Source organism: Suricata suricatta, chromosome 10 (assembly GCF_006229205.1).
Source record: "Suricata suricatta isolate VVHF042 chromosome 10, meerkat_22Aug2017_6uvM2_HiC, whole genome shotgun sequence".
Taxonomy (NCBI): Eukaryota; Metazoa; Chordata; class Mammalia; order Carnivora; family Herpestidae; genus Suricata; species Suricata suricatta.
Window position 1 is genome coordinate 48,892,952 of NC_043709.1, and position 18,310 is coordinate 48,911,261.

Consider the following 18,310-nt stretch of genomic DNA (forward strand, 5'->3'; position numbering starts at 1 on the left):
ATTTTCTCTGAATATTACATTAACCCAACTGGTGGGAGATTACCAACATCCCGAATGAAAATTCTTTCCTGCTTTTCATGAAATAATGTAATCAACACACTTGTACATGAGTTTCTGGCTTTACAGTTTTAAAAATTCAATATTCCAGAATGTCAAGGTTTATATTTGGGTTTCTTTAACAAAATGAACATGCTCTACAGGTTTTGAAGTTTTTTTTTTTTAAGTCATGAAAACCTCTCCGTCTCCTTTGTCAAGTCAGATAGTAAGTGGAATCCCACAACAGAAAGTGGACAAAATGAAAATGGTACTTCTGACTGGAGTGCCAGTGCCTCATTCACAGAACTTCCACTCCAACCCATTCTTGGCCCTCTAAGGATGCCCCTGGACCCCCTCAATGGAACCTCAGAGCTCCAGGGAAGGTCAAATCAAGGTCCCCGATCTTTAGATGCAAGCCCTCCATTAGACCTGAATCCCCTTCACTCAGCATGACACAGACTGTGAGATTGAACCACATGAACTTGTATTTGTGTCTGTCAAAACCAGTAAAACAGCAACAATTTCATAATGTTTGGCCTAAAAGAATCAAGGTAAGGTGACCATTCTCCTTGTAAGTTTTGTGATTTGTCATTAGGTTCTCATAGCTTTTAAATCCTACAGATTTTTATATTTTCTGTGCACCTAGATCCTGCACTCAGTTTCCCATGCTACTCCACCCTGGCTCCTAATCCTGACACTTATTTTGCCAATGTTCTGCCAGATTCTGTGGTGAAAGAGGGGATTTGCCTATACTAGGGGTGATGTTCTAGTTTTTTTAAATTTATCCTGCAGCTGCTCTTCCGGTATACCCATGGCAGCCTTTGTGACCATCTAGCTGATTTCTTCTCATACCCACACAAACCCTTCTGAACTCAACCTCTTCACTGAAACAGAATGGCTAGAATAATCTGCATGAAGCAATTCCTGGTGGCTATCCCAGAAAGCTCGAAAAGGAAACATGTAACTTCTAATTTAATTTAAAATGGTCCACTCTCAGCTATTGCCACCAGTATAAAAAAGTTGTGTTCAGAGTATTCTCTAACACTGAGTGATCCCATATTATTTTATTTACCTAAGAAGTTTATTTTTTGTTATTAGATAGGAACATGGTGTGTCTAAAGTTTGAAGGATTTGTTTCAGATCATATGTTGGTGGGACAATGTGAGGATATGACTCAGCTACAGCCATATAAATCCATCTCTATTGCACATACCATTTTTCTTGAGTGGGAAGTCTTGTTTCCATGACTTCCTCAGTTGAGAATGATTGCGCCCCCTTGTGGTGGGAGGCCTTAGGAAACAGAAACCATAACTAATTGGTGGCAATTTTCCTCCAGCTTAGAGAAAGCTTGAGTTAGGTAATCACTTCTATTTCTTGTGCCTCCTGTGTGCAGTTAGAGATGACTGTGCAATGTGTGTACACATGTAGCCCCGGATGGTTACAATTTGACAGTAACATCTGGCTCTTATAGTGCAAAGGAGATTTTGTAGTTCTCTGTACGAAGTCTCTCCTAAGAAGTGATAAATCTTGGGGAGTTTTGGCAAAATCTCTGGAATTTCTGCTTGGTATTGGGGGTAGGGGAGTTGTTTTTCATTTTTTACTCTACTTGGCTTTACTCTTAGACTTTAATGCAGAAGACAAAAGTAGGCATCACTTCAAAAGTATTTATTGGAATATTGTAGCAAAGTGTCCTCACTGGGGCTGGGCTCGTTTCATCTGTTCAAGAATGAGAATTGTCACAGTCTGCTCTAGTTAGTGTTTATTAACATCAGCCTGTGTATGTGGTGACACACCACAGCAGTTCTCATGAGAACAGATCTGGGGGCCAATACTTTGGAGTCTTGGCTTACCTTCTGGTGCCTTTCAGATACCTTCAGAATGGAGGGCAAAGATCAACATTTGAACCCATTTGAATCTTGATTAGCTTCAAAAGCCAACCATCTATAATCTGATGAAGGTATTTATGGGCTCATCAAATCCTAATTGATATTTGATAAACTATACATCAAATGGGGACTGGGTGTACAAAATGGGTAAGAAATGTGTCCTGGCCTTGGGCCGCCTGGGTGGCTCAGTTGGTTAAGTGTTCAACTACTACGGCTCAAGTCATAATCTCATGGTTTGTGAGTTCCAGCCCCACGTCGGGCTCTGGCTGATAGCTAGCTCAGAGCCTGGAGCCTGCTTCAGATTCTGTGTCTCCCTCCGTCTTTCTCTGCCCCTCCCCTGCTCATGCTCTGTCTCTCTCTGTCTCTCAAAAATAAATTAATGTTAAAAAAATTTTTTTAAAATGTTTCCTGATCTCAAAAATCCTAGAGTCTAATGGGGGAGACAAACAAAGAAATAGATACTAGAATACAATGTGGAATTTTAGATTATTTTTTGATGTTTAATGTAATCTCTTAGGTTCAATATAATTTTAAGTGTACAGAGGCATAGTCATGATTATTTTCCCTCTAATAGGGAAATACAACATTATTATATTCCCTCAATAGGGAAAATGAGAAAGTAGAGATAGAAAAAAAAAGATGTAGGAAGAGACTTGATGATTTCATGTAGAAAAGTATCACTTCTTTCCTATCACACACAAAACTTTAGATAGGAAAGAAATTTCTTTGTTTTCACTTAAAAATTTTAATTAAGCTTGAAAATCAAATCAAATCAAAAAACATAAAAAAGATGTAGTGTGGGAGTAATGTCAAAACTATGGTTAGTCTTAAAATGATACTGGGCATGCTCCTGAGTTACAGCATTTAGTAGGCATTTTAATTTTATTGAAGATGGCCAGGCTTTAGGGATATAAGGCATTCTGAAGTGAACAGCCACACACAGGTGTGGTAAAGGAACACATGGTCTCATGAGTTGACTTTTCATTTCAATGTTTGCAATTCCCCAAGATTTGGGGGGGAAATTCATCTGTCGGCAAAAATTTCACCTGAGTAAAAATGGTGACAAAACCATTACTTCATAGAAAAAGAATCCACCTGTTTCAGTCCTATTTCCTTATTATATAAGTTTTAAGCACAAACACTACCTATTGTTTAAAGGCTCAAGTTATTTATTTATCCTCTTTAATATTTCTTTTTCTCTGCACTTGACCACTTACGTAGCTAGTTCACTTTCATGTGGGCACACGGCTAACAGCGCCAAAGTAAAATGAATAACTGTTTGAAACGCCATGCTGCGGGGTTTCCACAAATCAAACACGTATGCATAGATGCTGTGGACTAAATTCAAACTTCAGCTAATGTCAACTTTAGCCAAGACTAATTAATGTTCAAAACTAGGTGAAAATAGACATCAATAAGATAATGGAAGTCAAGTTATATATTATTGAAGACGAGCAATTGTTAATACTCCAGGTTTGTTGGTTGTGTACCTGAAAGTCCACCTAAGACATAAAGTCTTCTTAACATTTGACTGATTATTCAGATAGTCATTATATGAAATTGGATTTGGACATTTTTTTCATAACAATTTTTACGTAATTATATCTTTTCCTGTGTGGTTGGCCATTTGCTTATGATAGCCATAATGTGATTTTTAGAGTAGTTCTAATTACTTTTATTTGGATGAAAGAGATTTAGAATCAGTACCTAGAAAATTTCCTTGGGACATCAGCATCATGGTGGCATGAGTCACTCTTTTTTCCTGGCCTTTCTGATTTACAACTACTCAGACATCCATAATGGCAGGGGGTGGGGGGGTTTGGAGGACAACAAGGCACCTCTGCACAGCACCTCAGGACACCTAAGAGATCCACTGGACTGTGAAGGAGGTGGTGGAGTGAGGGAAATGGCAATGGAGCCATAGCAGCAGAGGAAGTGATGGCAGAGACAGTGTGATGGCCGGCCAGCAGTATGCAGGCACAACTTTTCCGGCAAAGGAGGTGGAGGGCAAAGAGAGTGAGTGAGGGCCTGCTTGGTCATGACCTACAGCTGGAGGGACCCCTGGCTCTCTCTGCGGAGAGATGGTAGTGATTGGGGTGGGGAATGGGAAGTAGGCAGACAGAGAACCGAGGGAAATTTCTCCGCTCTCTGCCTCTGGAGTCAAGAGGATTGCCCATGGTCCACTGGGAACCTTCCAACTTGAGAATATCCCTACTGGGCAGTAGGCATACCTAAAGCCCAAGTGCTCAGTGCACATATCTCCTCCTCTGTTGCCATCCTTTACTCCCCCCCCCCCCCCCCCTTTAATGTTTGCTGCCAGTCTTGGTAGGGAGTCAGCTCTGGGTAAAAGAAACCAAAAACATATGCTACAGCGCCACCTTCTGGAAAACAAAAGGAAGGCCCTAAACTACCAGCCTATTGAGCTGCTAGAATCAAAGTAAACAAAACCATGCCTAAAGAAGAACGTATTCCTTATTTCTTGTGTAGATGCAGAGGCACTTCTTAACAAACACCATGAAAAATCATGGTAATACAGTATCACAAAAAGTGACAACTTCCCCACAACTGAGCCCAAAGACCAGGAATATTGCACCTGAACTGATAAAGAACTTAAAAGAGCTGTTATAAAGAAATTCAACAAGCTACAAGAAAATTCAAAAGTTAACACAACAATCTCAGGGATAAACAGAAGGAGGACTTTTCCAAAGAGATTAAGATCCTAAAAAAGTATCAAACAGAAATTCTAAAGCTGAAGACCTCAATAAATGTGATGAAGAATTCATTAGAACATATGGATATAAAGCAATCATATGAAAAAGAGAATTAATGAGCTTGAGGATAGAAATATAGAAATTATTCAAGTGGAAGAGGAGACAGAACAATATTTTAAAAAGTAAAGAAACCCTATGAGAACTATTTGACTTCACTGGAAAAGCCAACAAAGAATAATGTATATTCCAGAAGAAGTGAGGGAGAAGGGAGCCGAGAGAGTATATTTAAAGAAATAATAGCTGAGAAGCTCCCAAACCTGGGGAAGGAACTGTTATATACAAGTCCATGAAGCTAATAAAATACCTTGTTATCTCAATGCAAAAAAAAAAATGCCATCTTCAAGACACATTATAGTAAAAGTATCAAAAGTGGATGATAATGAAATAGTTTTAAAGGCAGACTGGAGAAAAGATAGTAACTTACAAAGGTATTCCCATTAGGCCACTGCAGATTTCTCAGCAGAAACTCTCTGGGCCAGAAGAGAGTGGAGTGACAAATTCAAAATACTAAAAGATAAAAACTGTCAGCCAAGAATACTCTACCTGACAAAATTATCTTTCAGATATGAAGCAGAAATAAGGGCTTCCAAGACAAACACAAGCTGAAGGAGTTCACTACTACAGACCTGTCTTATAAGAAATATTGAAAGGAGCTGCTCAAGTTGAAAAGGTGAAGGTATACAAAACTCTGAAGGTGATAAATAGACAGAATTAGAACTGTAACTCTTTTTTAGAATGGTATTTTAAACTCTTAACTATATCATAAAGGTTAAAGGAATAGAGGATTGAAAATAACTTGTTACTATAATTTGGTAACATAATCACAGCATAAAAAGATAATTTGTGACATTGAAAACACACAGGAGGAAGAGTAAAAGGATGGAAAATATATAGGCAAAATAAGATAAAATTATGTCAACAGAAAAGGGACTATTTTATCAATGAGATGTTTTATGTAAGCCTCTTGATAATCACAGAACAAAAATTTAGAGTAGAGACATGAAACATAAAAAATGGGGAGAATGAGCAAATCAACATCAAAAACCACAAATTTATAAAGGTAGACAGAAACAGAAGGAAAAAGAACCACTGGAGAAACATAATAACCAGAAGGCAAGAGATAAAATGGCAGTAGTAAATCCTTACATATCAATAATCACCGTGTCAATGGAGTGAACTCTCCAATCAAAAGGCACAGAGTGGCTGGATGGGCAAAAAAACAAAGAACCAATTATATGTTGCCTATAGGAGACTCATTTTAGCTCTAAAGAAACACATATGTTCAAACAAATGGAAATAAAAAGGAGGTGAGCATAGCCATACTTATATCTGGTAAAATAGACTTCAAGCCAAAACGGACAACAGACAAAGAAAGTCAATTATGATAAAGGGGTCAAATGTCAAGAAAATATAGCAATCTGGGGCACCTGGGTGGCTCAGTTGGTTAAGTATTTGACTCTTGAATTCAGCTCAGGTTGTGATCTTAGGGTTTGTGCGTTTGAGCCCCTTGTTGGGCTCTGTGCTGAGAGACGCTTAACCAACTGAGCCACCCAGGTGTCTGTATGAAATACATTAAGGAATTAATAACATGCCTTAAAGGAGAGATAGACAACAATACAATAATTGTAGGAGACTTCAATACCCCACCATCAGCAATGGATATATGGTCCAGACAGAAAAGAAGGAAATGTTGAAACTGAATCACACTTTAGAACAAATGAACTTAATAGACATATACAGAATGTACTATCCAACAGCAGCAAAATGCACATTCTTCCCAATTGCACATGGAACGTTCTCTAGGACTAATCATGTGATAGGCCATAAAACAAATCTTAGCAAATTTAAGAAGACTAAAATCATACCTATCTTCTCTGACCACGATAGTATGAAACTAGATATCAACAAAAGGAAAGTGAGATGATTTACAAATATGTGGAAAACCAAACAACAGACATCTGAACAACCTTTGTGTCAAAAAAGAAAATAAAAAATAACATTGAAACAAATAAAACTGAAAACACAGCATACTGAATATTACAGGAAGCAGCAAAAGTGGTTTTCAGAGGAAAGTTCATAGCAATAAATGCATATATTAAGAAATTAGACGGCTCTCAAATAAACAACCTAACTTTACAACCTTAAAGAACTAGAAAAAGAATAAATGAAGCCCAAAGTCAGTTGAAGGAAGGAAATAATGAAGATCAGAATGGAAATAAATGAAGTAAGAAAATAAGAAATAAGAAAAACAATAGAAAAAAATCAGTAAAACTAAGAGCTGGCTCTTTGAAAAAAAATAAAACTAACAAACCTTTAGCTAGACTAAGAGAAAAACAGAGAAAACTCAAAGAAAAAATTAGAAATGAAACAGGAGACATTAGAACTGATACTACAGATATACATAGTGTCATACATAGAGACTACTAAGAACAATTATGTGCCAACAAATTATGTAACCTAGAAGAAAGGTATACATTTCCAGAAGCACATTACCTACCAAGACTGAATCAGGAATAAAGAGAAAATCCGAACAGACCAATGACTGGTAGTGACTGAATCAATAATCAAAAAGCTCTCAGCAAAGAACACTCCAGACCTAGATGGCTTCCAGAGAATTCTACCAAACATTTCAAGAAGAATCCTCCAATCCTCCTGAAACTCTTTCAAAATATTGAGAAGGAAGGAAGGAACACTTCCAAACTCATTTTACAAGGCCAGCATTCTAAAATCAGATGAGGAAACCACAAGAAAACAAAATCACAGACCAATATCCCTGATGAATACAGATGCAAAAATTCTCAACAAAATATTAATAAGCCAAATCAAAGAATATATGAAAAGGATTATACACCATGACCTAATAGGATTTTATCCCCGGGATACAAGGATGATTTAACATACAGATCAATAAAGGTAATACATCACATGATCCTTTCAACAGACATAGAAAAGCATTTGGCAAACTACAACCTCCCTTCATGATAAAGACCCTTAACAGAATGGGCAAAGAATGAACATACCTCAACATAATCAAGTCCATATATGACAAACCCACAGCTAACATTATACTCAATGGAGAGAAATTGGAAACATTTCACCTACGATCAGAAACGGGGCTTGGATGCCACCACTCCTATATAACATTTTACCAGCTGAGCAATTAGGCAAGACAAAGAAGTAAAAGGTATTCAAACTGGAAAGGAAGAAGTAAAACTTGTTATTCGCTGATTATGCAATCCTATATATAGAAGATCACAAAGAAATCAGTCGAAAACCTGTTAGAATTAGTCAACAATTTCAATAAAGTGGCAGGACATAAAATCAACATACAGAAATCAGTGGTACTCCTTTACACTAATGATGAAGCATCTGAAAAACAAATAAAGAAAGGCACCCCATTCACAATAAAAACAACAACAACAACAACAACAACAACAACAACAAAATACTTAGGAATAAATTTAACCAGGACAATGAAAGATCTGTAAAATAAAAACTACAGAACTTTGCCAAATGAAATTGAAAAAGACAAACAAATGGAAACTCATCCCATATTCATGAATCAAAAGAATTAATATAGTTAAAATGTCCATGCTACCCAGAGCCACTTATATATTCAATGCAATCCCTGTCAAAATACTAAAGACATTCTTTTTCTATTTACAAAATTAGAAGAAACAATCCTAAAATTTGTGTGGAACCACAACACAACCAAAATAACCAGAATAATCCTACGAACAAAGCTGGAGGTATCATGATTCTGAATTTTGAACTATATTACAAAGCCATAGTAATAAATATAGTATGGTACTAGCACAAAAAATAGACACACCAACCAATGAAACAGAATAGACAGTCCATAATTAAACCCCAGGATATAGGTCAATTAATATTCAGCAAGGGAGCCCAAAATACCCAATGGGTAAAAGATAGTCTCTTCAACATATGGTACTGGGAAAACTGGAGAAACATTCAGAACAATGAAGTGAATGCAATTGGATCCCTATCTCATATCATTCACAAAAATTAACTCAAAATGGATCAAAGACTTAAGCATAAGACATTATTCCATAAAAACTCCTGGGTGAAAATATAAGGAAGAAGCTTGTTGATAGTGGTCTTGACAATAGTTTGGGGGGTCTGATGCCAAAAGCACAAATAACAAAAGAAGCAAATCAATAAGTGGGACTACATCAGACTCAAAAGCTTCTGCGCAGCAAAAGGAACAAGTAACAAAGTGAAAAAACAACCTAGAGAATGGCAGAAAAATTTTGCAAACCATGTATTGGATAAGGCGTTAATATCCAACATATATAAAAAGTTCATTCTACTCAACAACAACAACAACAACAACAACAACAACAAAATCTGATTAAAAAATGGGCAGAAGAACTAAATAAACATTTCTCCAGACAGGGCATCAACATGGCCAACAGACACATGAAAAGATGCTCAATATCACTCATCATCAAGGAAATTCAAATGAAAACCACGGTAAGATATCCCCTCACACCTGTAAGAATGGTTGTCATCAGGCAGACCAGAGACAAGAGGTGATGGCAACAGGGTGGTGAAAAGGCAACCCTTACCCACTGTCAGTGGGCATGTAAATTGGTCCAATCACTATGGAAAGCAACATGCAATATGAAGGTTTCTCAAAAAAATTAAAAATAGATCTACCATCTGATCCAGCCAGTCCACTTCTGGGTATTTACCCAGAGGAAATGAAAACAGGATCTTGAGAAGATACATGCACTCTTACAGCATTATTCATAATAGTCAAAACATGGAAACAATCCAAATGCCCATCAACAAATGAATGGATAAAAAAATGTGGTACCTATACATGAAGGAATATCATTCAGCCTTGAGAAAGGAAGTTCTCCTTCCATTTATGACAGCATGGGTGGACCTGTGCACATTATGCTAAGTGAGATAAGTCAGACAGAGAAAGACAAGTACTGTATGACATCACTTGTACACGAATCTATAAATGTGAAACCTATAAAAACAAAACAAAACAGAGGAAAATGGTGGCTACCAGGGGAAGGGGGAGTGGAGGGATAAGAGATGGTGTTTAAGGGTACAAACTTGTAATGAGTAGTAAATAAGCCATAAAGATGAGTGCACAGTACAATGAATAGGGAGAGTAACACTGTACTACACTTAGGGTAATAGCTACATAATATGATAAATGTTGCTATATCAGCAATCATCTTACAATATATAAATATTTCAAAGTAACACACTGTACACCTTAAACTTATACAATGTTACATGTTAAATTTATTCAATTAGAATGTCTTTGGTTCTAAGAACATCTATCCAGTTCACAGACTGAAGCATTTAAAAATAGTTTTATGAAATGATTTTTGAATATTGAGTATTTCCCAGCAGCCATAATAGTTACACATGGAAATTGAATTTAAAAAGCTGAATCATGATTTTAGGCATTTCCTTTCCTTAAGGAAAGAGTCAGTAAATTTATTTGTAATCTCTTATGTTCTCAAGGACTCCAAAGGGATAGTTTATGGGTTGTGGGCTCTACGATACTTCCCTGAGTCATATCTCTCCTAGAACCCTAATTTAGCAGTATTTTCTTGGCACTGGCTTAGGGCTGACTTTAGCAGTTGAGTTGTTTTCCTTGGAGGAAGTTTAATATTCAATCCGAGAAATGTTAACTATTCCCGAACATTAGCTTATACCCTTTAATTTTTTAAACATTTGTAGAAGGGAGCTCTCTTTCTTCCATATTCTCACACTTCCAGAGTGCACCCAGCACCCCAGTCTTTCCAGAAAATACCTTCTTCCTGGACCCACCCTCAAGGTTTTCTCTGGATCAATGTCCCTTTCTTCAGAATCCATAAGGTAAAATGTCTCATTCCTTCTTCAGAAAACCAAACATTTCATTCAGCTGGTCTCCAAAATCTCTACTTCAAACTCAAGTGGGGCCTCAGGCAACCCCTGTGCTATCTAACTCAGGTCAAGTGCTCTAAAATGGGTATTTCTGGGAGCGATACGCTGTCTGTTTAAAAACTACGCATCCTTGCTTATGCTTTTCCAGAAATGTCTCTCTGAGCTGCCTCCATTGAATCAGACATTTTAAAATTACAATGCAGGATTAGATCACGTGACTTCATTTTAGATCAATCTTATGATAATATTAGAGCAATACACAGTTTACCATGTGGTTTAGTGTGTACCTCACAACGGCCAGCTGAGGGAAGTAATGCTGCTCAGATACAGACCCAAAGAAGCGGGATTCTAAAGTAGCGAATGACTGGCAAACGATGAGAAGGCCAGTGTATCACGAAGCTACCACTTCATATTGTAGATCTCCACGTCTTTTCCTCTTCCCACAGCCGCACACTGCTCCAGCGAGAGCTCCTTGTGTGCTGGTGTTCCTTCTGAAAGTCCAGTGCTATATGAAACCATCTTCTCTCATCCATAAAAGACATTGGTTTTTTGAAATACTACAAATCCAGCTTTCTGGGACTATGATTTCACTAAGAAGAAAAATGACCAACTAATAAGAAAAACTTCCTTTGACTAAAACAATTTTAAAGATCTTAGTTCAAAAGAATGTTTCTAATACATGCAGAGGACCAGTCTGTATTAGAACACAAATTTCATAATAGCAGCTTTGCTCTGAAAAAATGTTTTCTCATCAAAAAGTTCAAGATGGGGGATGTCCTGGGTGGCTCACTTGGTGAAACATCTGACTTCAGCTCAGGTCATGATCTCACGGTTTGTGGGTTCAAGTCCCGCCTCGGGCTCTGTGCTGACAGCTCAGAGCCCGGAGCCTGCTTCTGATTCTGTGTCTCCCTCTCTCTCTGCTCCTCCCCAGCTCGCTCTCTCTCTCTCTCTCTCTCTCACTCTCTCTCTCAAAAATGAATAAATGTTTAAAAAAGATTTTTAAAAGTTCAAGATGTCTCAGAAATATAATACCATCTTGTTTTTCACTAGATTTCTATGAGAGTAAGAGTCCCATCACGCTATTCTTTCTATTTATCTATCTATCGATCAATCTATCTATCTATACTTTCCTTCATCCTTTTCTTTTATTCCCTTCAAAAGGTCTGTGGGAAAAAATTCAGGCAAGACTGTGGGGGCTAAAATTTGTGAGATAACTGCTAATGAACTTTTTGGTTTGTTTCTCTCCTTCTTGTATATCACCTGTTCTGACATGTGATCATGTTTACAGTATTAGCTGTAAATCCCACGGAGTCTACGACATAGGAAATACATGGTCACAGTTCCTGTATCTGTGGTGTTTATAATCTTACGTATTATATATCATTGTCTGTGACCAATTCTGAGAAAGAACAAAGATGCCTGCTTCCCACGCAGATGCCATATAGGTCCTTCCTACTTACTCTCCTCATCTACATCATCGGACACCTCCCCTCCTCTTTCCCTGTGGCTTTCAACTCAAGATACCTGCATGTCTCCTGTCGTTAATCCCGTGGTCTGTATGGTCTCTCTATTCACTGGCTGGTGCTTTTGTGCGTGCGTTCATTTCTTTGGAATGTGACTGCCATGACACTTATTTTTTACCCATGATATATATAAATACACACTGCCGTACAGAGGGAGTCATTTAAAACACTCCACTTAAAGCCAGCATATATGTGTATAATATTTATATATAGTTACATTAAAACACAATTACTAGTCAAAGCTATGGACACTGACCACTTCACGCTTCAACCTCAGAGAAGCTGCACAGACCACACCAAGAATGGAAAATTCCCAGGGATTCTCCACAAACAGGGAAATTGCCCACCCACCTGGCTCAGCGGCTAACACACTTCCTCTTCTGCATGGAGTAAGTATTAAAAAAAAAAAAAAAAGGTTTTAGAGTTCCAAACCCAAAATTGCCTGGAGGAAGTCCTTTTCCTCTAGCTTCTCCTCCTGAAGGGATACCTTTCATAGCTCTCATGAAAGGTGCTGGTTAGAAATGAGGATTTCTGACTACACCCCCAGATTCAAGAGGAACCCAGGAATCAGCTTTTAAAATAGGCAACTGGGGCGCCTGGGTGGCTCAGTCTGTTGAGCCGCGTCCAACTTCACCTCAGGTCATGATCTGCTTTGTGGGTTGGAGCCCCTGCATTGGGTTCTCTGCTGTCGGTCGGGAGCCCACTTTGGGTCTTCTGTCTCCACTTCTCTGCCCCTTCCCCACCCGCGTTCTCTCTCTCTCTCTCTCTCTCAAAATGAAATAAACATTTAAAAATAGGTAAGTAAAATAAGCAACTGATCCCATGGGTGGTGCTCTGAGAAACACTGTCAAGGGAAAACAACACTTACACAACTACAATTCTTCCTTCCAATGAGGCTGTCATTGACAGGACAGAGCTACCTTAATGCAGACCCAAAAGTGGGAGAGGAAGATGGGCATATTTTTGTAACATTAGAAGACATATTAAATATGACTCAATCTCTGTATATTTCTTGTAGATCAGAATCGGTTGCAGAAGAATAGTGGAAATTAGACTAATATGTAAAACTGCAGACAATAAATTCTGAAGAATCTCAAGTATTTCACCAAAGAAAATCTCTCTTGGACACTTTTGGGTACAACAGGGAACCCAAACTCAAACTGATTTGATAAGGAGACTATTTGTCAAATGTGGCAAAGAGCTTGGAGATACTGCACCTCCAGAATCGGTTAGGTCAGCAGTTTAAATGTGCTTGGTTAAATCCAGGGGTCAGATTCTTTCTATCCTTCTGGTCTGCCAGCTTGGATTTGATTTTGGTCTACCTCCCTCAGAGTCACAAAATGGGTATGGCCATTCCTAGTGGTGCTTCTAGGAATCTCAGCCTCCCATAGGAAAGACAGTCTCTTCTTAGGGTCCCAAGCAGACCACCCCACCAGGGGAATGGGACCACGTGACCAGCTCTGACCAACCAGCATTACCCACGGACTAGGGAAAGGGTCACGTTCTGTAAACAAAGGAAGATGGGCATGGTGACAGAACAGCAATCAGTTTGGCTCTGTGCCCTCTTGTATTCCCTGTCCTTGAGGGCTGGTAAGAAGTGCCCTCTTGACTCTGAAGTCAGCTGGGCAAGAGTTTTCTTTGCACTGTCTGTCCTGTGCTAGGGCGTAAAAGCTTTGTCTTCATCGAGCATTTCAGAAGAGGTAGAGGAGCAGGCCTCTTTGCAGAATGCACACATTTCAGTTTTACAGTTGTTATGGAGATGGTGTCTGTGGTTTTTGCTTTCCTGGTCTGTTTGGAATTTTCCTCTGGTAAATCCAGATTTAAGTTCATTTCGTTGTGGACCGGAGGGTGTAGCTGTTCCTGACAGCTAGTTAATGAGTGTGCCACGCTGCCTAAAAACCAGCTGTAACTCATTGGTCATGTCCAAAAGGAATGCCAGAGATGGGTAGTAAATAACTAACAGCAGCTCCTGCCCACATTCTGGATGTCGACTAAATGTCTACTGACTTCTAATGGGAGGTGATTGGAGTTGTGCTTGGTTAAACTGAGGAAGAGCAGAACCTGCGGGGGAGCTGGGGCCCCTTGGGCTGGCTGCTAATCACTAGTCTCTTTGTGTTATGCTGCTCTTCCGACTCGCTGTCAATACTTCCAGGGAGTGTCCTTACTCTGTGAATGAGTTGTCTATTGAAATGAGATGCTTGTCTCTCCGAAGACACAGTGGGACTCAAATCCTGGCTCTAGATGATACATGTTTTGGTATGTTTGGGCTTACTGCCAGGTATGTGTAGGTATCTCCAGTCTTAGAAGGGACTATTGGTGGTGGGAGGTTTTTTGTTTTGCCTTTCCTTCCTTCCTTCCTTCCTTCCTTCCTTCCTTCCTTCCTTCCTTCCTTCCTTCCTTCCTTCCTTTCTTCTTTCTTTCTTAAAGGAAGGATGTGTCTTTGTAGTTGCTGTTCCCAGGATATGAAAACTGCTGCAGAGGACTACAGAAGCATCTTTTTGGCATTGGGGAAATTCTCACCCAAGGGACTCAATTTACTTTCTAAGGGCTTGGGGGAGACATCTTGGTACCTGCAGAGTTCCAGACAGGGAAAGGACGCTTCAGATGGTGGCAAGGAGCATGCCTTTGGAGCCAGAGAGGTCACAGAAATCCGGTCTGGGACCAACTATGCACAAGCTCTGTGACTTGGTAGCAGTGTAAACCTCAATTTACTGATGTGTATAATGTGGATAATTCATTGGTTTGTTGGGGTGATTCAAAATTATTACTGTCTCAAGGTGCTCGGGTGGCTCAGTCAGTTAAGCTGTCTGACTTCAGCTCACATTATGAGCTTGTGGTTCGTGAGTTTGAGCCCCGCTTCAGATTCTGTGCTGACAGCTCAAAGCCTGGAGCCTGCTTGGGATTCTGTGTTCTCCTCTCTCTCTCTGCCCCTCCCCTGCTTGCTCTCTGTCTCTTTTTCTCAAAAGTAAACAAACATTTAAAAAATGATTAATGTCTCTTAAATACATGGCACAACCGTTGGCTGTAAGAATTTAATAAACATTATTTAACAGCACCAGGGAAGGTGGTGGTGCTGGTGTAGTAGTAACAGTAGTCATAGTAAGAGTAATTCTAGGAATCATAGTCATAGCAAAAGTAATACTAGTAGTAATAGTAAGAGTTGTAGCAATAGTAATACTAGCACTAATAGTAATAATCACAATAGCAATACTAGTATTACTAGTAATAGCCACAGCAATAGCACTAACACTAATAGTAATAGTCGCAATTGTAATACCAAGAGTAATAATAGTTGTCATAGCAACAATACTAGTAGTAATAGTAGCAGTGGCAGGCATTCCTCATTGTTTATGATTTACATTGTTTCGTATCAAAGAACTTGGTTTCCCTCTGGTGAATGATTACTAGATTCCCTGCATCCTAAATTTCAAATCCACACTCTCTCAGTTGCCAATGTGTCACAGAAGCCTTGCCATTTCTGTGGCCTTCAGTATTCCAGTTTCGTCGCACAAGAATGTGCACGGCCACCAGAACGGGTTTTATTTTTTTGTGCTTTGTTCACCTAACTTGCACAGGACAATGGCAATTTCCTTTGTATTATGTGATGCAGAGTTCAGAGGCACACACTTTACAAAGATGCTATCTAGCCTGATTTCCTTCATTCACCTCTAGCGTGGCTATTTAAAGCCCTTGATTTGTGGAGAGGGATGTCCTCCCCCACATTCCTGTAAGGCCAGAAAGAATAAAAAAAAGAACAGAACAAAAGGTTTACAGAGAGAGCAGAGAACACACGCATGCATGATATTAACAAGGAATCATTACTTAATGGTAAAAGTAAAACAACTTAATAATGGTGGCCTGCAAACTACGTCTGACCCACAGATCCCGTTTGCTGAATGGATCCAGCCATGTGAACCTTAAAGCTCTCTATATGTTAGGCATGTTTGAGAATTCCCTGTAGCTTTGTGTTTTCATAATATTACTGTAATATGATGCTGCATCAAGAATGCAGTGCCCACAGCACTTTGCTGCAATGCTGCACAGCTTCACAGCTTAAGTACTTCCCTTGTTCTCCTATTTTCAAAACACCCTGGGCCGCTGGGAAAGAGAGCCAGGCTTCAAAATCTACTATTGTCAGGGATTTCTTGTGAAAGGAGCCCACATTTTATTAAATATAATAAACGATTACCCAATTAGATTGCAAGATTAAAACAAAAACAAAATCAAAGCCCTTCATTTTCTTCAAAAATCACCTCTCTCTCAAACTGACTTTCAGCAACTTCCACAATCAGAATTTCAATAAAAGCAACCTTAGTTTTCCTTCGTCAAAGTTATGTGTTGCTTGCAATCTAGCTCTAGAATGCTTAGGCTGTTAAAAGAATCAAGAGATACGCTTTTTATAAGGATAACAGCAGTCAATAGTCACATTAGTTTCTGCAATTGTGTTACACAGACAGGGAAAAAAAAAACCCAGCTCAAGCAGATGCCTTTGGGTATAACGAGCATGTATAACACACTGCAATTATGCAGATATTTCTGTCAAAAACATTTCATGTATTCAACAAATTTTCGAGTAGCTCCTTTGTGCTAAAATGACTAACAGACTATTTTCAAACAACTGTTAAGCAGCTTCTAATAGATGACATTTCACTAGCAGTTTGCCTACTTAGCCACACTTTGAATATTTCTAAAAATTGATAATAGTCCCTGTATAAATATAACCTTAAAATTAAGCTACCTACCTTCCATCCTATAGTTCGATGCCGAACAGAATCAGAGCTAATTAACGTGAAAGAGCTTGAATATTCCAACAGTCTAATTTTCCTGATGTTTATTTACCACCAAAGACTCAAACAAATCACACATGTTCTCTAAGTTCCCTTCTATTGGGAGGCATGAAAGTCACTGCGCTTCTGGCTGTGGGGACAGGGGTAGAAGAACCAAGGAAAGAAGAGATGGTTTGGCTGCCATTCAGTTCAGAAGCCATCTTTCCGTCACTTCTGCTTTCTCAGCTCTGGCCACCGGCATGATAATCCACTTCTTCCTTCTCTTGCTCTCAAGATCCCTCCAAGTTCTGCATGGTTAACACCTGCTTGGCTACCAAAACAGGGGCTAAATCGGAGTCTCCTAAAGCCTTTATGGACACTATCCCATTCTTTCTTTTTTTTAATGTTTTATTTATTTTTGAGAGAGAGAGAGAGAGACAGCGTGAGCAGGGGAGGGTCAGAGAGAGAGGGAGACACAGAATCTGAAGCAGGCTCCTGACCTGAGCTAGCTGTCAGCACAGAGCCTGATGCAGGGCTCAAACCTACAAACTGTGAGATCATGACCTGAGCCGAAGTCGGACGCTTAACTGACTGAGCCACCCAGGCACCCTCATTCAGGGTCTTTAGGGTGAAGACAGGAAATCAAGAGACAAGAGTTCGAATGCCGACATTTGAGTGAGTGTTTACATTGCCAGCTCCCTGGCCTACTTGTAGACCACGCTCAACTTGCAAGCCTCCACTCATACCAACAAGGTAAGCATCAGAACAAAATCTTGTCAGTTCTGCTTGTCACTAAGAGATGGTGTTTGTGGGTGCTCCGAAAACTTGTGGGTCTTAAAGAGAAAACGGAGGCATGCTAAACCTGATTTGGCATAGAGGATAAGTCTCCCGGGAAAGCGAATATTGCATCCTTCATTTAAAGTCATGACACATTAGGTAGTAAAATCATGAGTGTGCAAAATGCACAAGGAGCTGAGGGTTTACAAGGAACCATTCCTCGTCACGTGTTTTCACGAAAAGCAAAAGACTGAAGCGTAAAAAGATGCTAATACTATTCGAGACTATGGCTGTCGCTTTCACGTGGAAAAAGTGTGCACAGGGAAATGGCACTGGGTCCACGGACTACTGATTTATTTGCTTATATTTTACCAACCTTAGAAAGCACACCACTGTTGCAAATCTGTGTAAATTCTCAGTTACTGGAACTGTGTGGAATAATCTCTCACGATGTGCCCCCTCAACGTGAATTTGAGCCCTGACACCGTATTTCTCTTCAGGTGGCTCTTCTTAAGCAGAAGTAAGAACTTATCTCTGAGGGCTACTGTCATGTAACTACATGGACAAACGGAAACATTTTCTCACGAATTCAGACAGCTGACAGAGACTAACATTATCTTCCAAAAGAGACACAT

At 39.3% G+C, this 18,310-nt stretch overlaps 1 protein-coding gene and 1 long non-coding RNA gene across 2 annotated transcripts in view; one reads left to right on the forward strand and one right to left on the reverse strand.

Moving 5' to 3' along the window:
* The window catches only part of HMGA2 (high mobility group AT-hook 2), a 141,770-nt gene that overhangs the window by 17,578 nt on the left and 105,882 nt on the right, over window positions 1–18,310 (reverse strand). The window lies entirely within an intron of this gene.
* Window positions 14,271–18,310, forward strand: LOC115304332. Its single transcript, XR_003914387.1, has 3 exons — window positions 14,271–14,388; window positions 17,517–17,651; window positions 18,176–18,310. It is a non-coding gene; the product is annotated as an uncharacterized LOC115304332 (long non-coding RNA).